The following is a 4,592-nucleotide window of genomic DNA, read 5'->3' as shown; positions in this document are numbered from 1 at the left end:
TTTTGAAGCCCAAATTTTAGTTTAAAAGAAACTACAAGCCTAACAAACAACTAAATTGCAAGCCCAAATAAAGAAAGAAATAAAAATAAAACTAATTATTACAAACCCACAAAAAAAAAAAGAAAATAAAAATAAAACTAAAATTATTACAATCCCAATTAAAATTTAAAATAATTATTACATGCCCACAGATTAAAAATGGAAGCTCACAGGTTGGGTTCTCTTAATGGGTTTAGGCTTACCTTTGAAGCACAGCCCAGCTGTTCAGTTTGGTTGCAAAAGCCCAGTTGGGCTTTGGATCATCCTAAGCTTTGGCTTCAACACTCAAGGCCCAGTTGGGCTTGGTTCAATTTCCTCTCCTTCTGCAGCTTACAGCCCAACAACAAGGTTCTTCAAGCCAGCAGCTAGGTAAGCAAAGTGTACCTACAGCTCACCAGCAGCTCTGGCAAGCAATGCAACAACCAACACCAGCACCAGTTACCTGCACACTTAAATGTGTGTGATCAATACACAAAGAACATGGGCAAAGTAAGCAAATTTGAAGAACTGCAATGCAGTTGTGCAATTGCAGATGGAGAAAATGCTTACAGAATGCAGAATATAAAGTTGCTGAGAACATGCAGTTTAAGAAGTTGCTGAAAATGACAATGCATAGCTATCATTACAAGAGCTAAGTTACAGGAAGAGATGAAGGCTAAGGCTACAGAGCAAGATGCTAAAGTGAATGAAATGCAGAATTAGTTTAAGATGACGATGGTATGCAGCTAGACTAAAAACTCAAGTTTAAGATATAGTGGTATGCAGTTATGAATTATGCTACAGGAATGGAATGCAATGCAAAAGAATGGCAACAGTGAAGATTGAGCTAAAAATGCATATGTACAGGAGAGACTACACAGCAAGCTAGAAGAGCAAGTGAGCAGCAAATGAGCAAAGGGAAATAACTTGTAAGAGTGACAGCAAGAGTGACAGATGAAGATGCAAGAATGAGGTTATGTGCAAGATATGAAATGAAAGTGCAAATATGCAGTGACAATGAAAAGTATGCAGTAAAATGCAGAAAATAAGAGCAAAGATAAAGAGAAAACAACAACAGCACCGCTACCGAGTCCCCGGCAGCGGCGCCAAAAACTTGGTAGGCATTTAAAGATGTGAAAATAAGACAATAAATGTAAGAGTGACAGCAAGAGTGACAGATGAAGATGCAAGAATGAGGTTATGTGCAAGATATGCAATGAAAGTGCAAATATGCAGTGACAATGAAAAGTATGCAGTAAAATGCAGAAAATAAGAGCAAAGATAAAGAGAAAACAGCAACAGCACCGCTACCGAGTCCCCGGCAACGGCGCCAAAAACTTGGTGGGCCCGGAGATGTGTGAAAATTAAGCGCAATAAAAACGGGCCTACAGTATTACCGCAAGTGCACGGTCGTCAGTTGTAGATCGTGCAAGTACGGGTCGATCCACAGAGACTGGGAGTGTTTTGGAGTTTTCTAGCTATTTTGGGCTCCTAAATTGTTGTTGGTTAACTATGAAGCCTTTTGGGCTTTGGGCTTAGGGTACCTTTGGATTATAGGCTTGTTTGACAATGAAGTGAACTGAGCTTGGGCTCAGTTGGTCTTGAAGTGCACTAGGCTTGGAGTGTCAATGGGCTTCTAGATTAACCCAAGACTGAACTGGGCTTTGTAATGAATCTGGGCTTCAGTAGTCTTTGAAATGAACTGAACTGAACTGGGCCTTAGGCCTTAACCTGAATTGTGGCTGGGCCTTAGGCCTTTAGTGACTGGACTTTGAACCTGGGCTTTTAGCCTTTGGTTCTAAGCTAACTGTTTGGAGCAGCAGCAGACAAGGTAAAGCAGGCTCTAGGCAGACAGGGCACTAAGTCACACAGGGCCAAGGATGGCATTTACAATGACATGTACAAAGAAAAAGTGACAATGGTATATACATGGAAGCAACACAGGCCAAAAGGATGCAAATTTACAATGGCATAGCAGTGATAAATCAAAGGCAATGGCCAAGGGCCAAAGGCAAAGGAAGAACAGGGCATAAAACAGTTATAAAAACAGCTATAAAAACAGTGATAAGAAGCCATAAAAACAGATAGATAACAAAGAAGAACAGGAAAGATGCTAGGCAGTGGATGTTTTTGGTTAAATCCTTGTACCTAATGGAGCTAGGTGGAGGTTCTAGCCTGCCTATGTTCCAGGGCATACATAAATGGAATGGAAGGAGAAGAAGCTTGTCCAACTGTTTTACTCCTAGCATTGACTGTCTTTTAACAGCACAATCAATCACAAGCAACAGTGGACACTGAATTCCTCCATTTCTCAATCAGCTCAATTTACATGAATTCTAACCTAAACTTCCACCACTAACAGTGAACAAACTTAACATTTGAGAAACTAAACATTAAACACTAAACATAACAGTAAACTAACAGTGAACTATTGAGAAAACAGCAATGAAGGGAGACAGTAAACAAGAGTGATGAAAGAACACTAGGATGTTGAATCCACCATTAACCTAAGGGATATTCTACTCACAGCTAAGATAATTACCAAAGTGCTAATCGTCTGATTAAAGCACAACTAGTCTAAGGGCTTAGCAACACTGAACATGAGCTGCACATGATGAAGACTATCTCAGCTGGTTCATAATTTCATCTAGTCCTAGCATTTGGGATTCAGAACATACATAACAGAAACAGTACAGAACATTACATCAAATGGAGAAACTGAACAATATACAGAACATGGAAAAACATGGATAGCAAAACAGTGAAGAACAAAGGATAAAAACAGAGCATAAAATGGAATTTTACAGAACTCACAGTTCTGGACACACTGGCTAATCCAGATACCCAACAACACTTACATCAGTTCTATTTATACCCAAAAATCCCAATTTGGGTTCAGACCCTGTTTTCCCCAAATTCCCAAAATACACAGTGGACCTAGGGTTTCGACAAATTAGGGGAATGGTTTAATTACTTACCCTATTTCACTCACTCTCCTCCTCCCAATTCTCTCTCAACAGAATTAGGGTTCATATACAAAAAAAAAACCCAAATTGACAGTAGACTAGGGTTTTGATTTTCGAACTTACCAAACGTGATAAGACGAGTCCGTCTTCAACCCATGCTTCTTCTCCCTTCTCTGCTCCTTCCCATGCCTTCAATTTCTCTTTCTAGCTCGACATATTTCACTAATCTCTCCTCTAGGGTTTCTGAAAAGGAAGAGAGAATGGTGAAATAGGTAGGTAGAAGGGTAGGATAATGATGGGTTTCGATTGGTGAGAGCCATGATGGCTTTTGGTGGTTGTGGCAGAGGTATGGTGGTGCTAATGGAACTGGCGAGGGAGAAGGTGTTTCTGCAGAGGAATGGGGGAGAAGAAGTCGATGGGAATGATGGAGGGTATGTTTGGTTAAGGTATAGGCATTAGGTACTAGAGTGTTGGTCGGGTGTAGCGGATTTTGATGATTTGTGAGGGGAATCCGTAGGATGATAGGATGAGGGAAAGATCCAATGACGTGATGTGAATGGATGTGGAGCGACCGTCGGATGCCTGATACAACAAAACTGAAGGCTCAAGATGGAGTTAGGTGCTGTAGTGTTGGTCAGGAATTTCAGACTTTGATGTACTGGCGATGCTGCGACCGTAGGATGCTGAGATGATCCAATCTGACGGCTAGAAAGGGAAAATGGGTATGGATTTTGGGTGAGGGTTTTGGTCCTTGGGTATGCCAAGCCCATATCTTCTTTAAGAACAATTCTTCCTCTTCAAGCCCACTTCTAGACTTTTGGTCTTGTGCACAACATTCTTCGCGGCTTCCTTGTGTAATTCCTCCCGGCTTTCACTACTTTTCTGCTCTTTTCGCTCCGCTATTCATCCAAACTTTATTTATTACCTAAAAATGCAAAATTAATTAATAAAAATATTTATTCTTGAAAACAATGAAAATACAGAATATGGGATAAAATGTAGAATTAATGCACAAAAGATGAGTTAAATGCCAAGAAAAATATATAGAAATATGCAATTTTTAGCACTCATCAGCCGGTCGGTCGGGTCGGGCTCGGGTTCGGGTGTGGGTGTGGGTGTGGGTGTGGGTTCATTAGATCCTATCTTTTTGCTTAAACTTTTGGTACGTGTTTTACACACATGTAGAAGAATCTTCTTCTTTGGCTGCACGTGTTTGTCTTGGCTTTCTTGTCTGTACGTGTTTGTCTTGCTTTCCTTCTCTGCACATGTTTGTCTTGGCTTTCTTGTCTGTACGTATTTGTTTTGGGTTTCTTGTACGTACATGTTTGGCTTGGCTTCTTGAAAACACACTGCTCTAAGCTTGACAAAAGCAACAATGTTTTTAACCCAACATTACCAGTATTTCTGTCATACGCATGGTTTGGTTGCATGCATTTTTCCTCTCGTTTGTAACGTCTTAAACACTATATAAGTGAGGAGTCTTGAGCTCATTTGACACACCACAGAGAAACATCTCTTCTACTCTCCCTCTGTTTTTCTGTAAACATTTCTTCTACTGTTTTAAGTTCTGCCAAGATCTAAGGGTACCCTCATTGTATGCTACATTGA

The sequence above is a fragment of the Papaver somniferum genome, unplaced genomic scaffold (genome assembly GCF_003573695.1).
Source record: "Papaver somniferum cultivar HN1 unplaced genomic scaffold, ASM357369v1 unplaced-scaffold_92, whole genome shotgun sequence".
Lineage (NCBI taxonomy): Eukaryota > Viridiplantae > Streptophyta > Magnoliopsida > Ranunculales > Papaveraceae > Papaver > Papaver somniferum.
Note: the sequence above shows the minus strand (reverse complement) of the source record.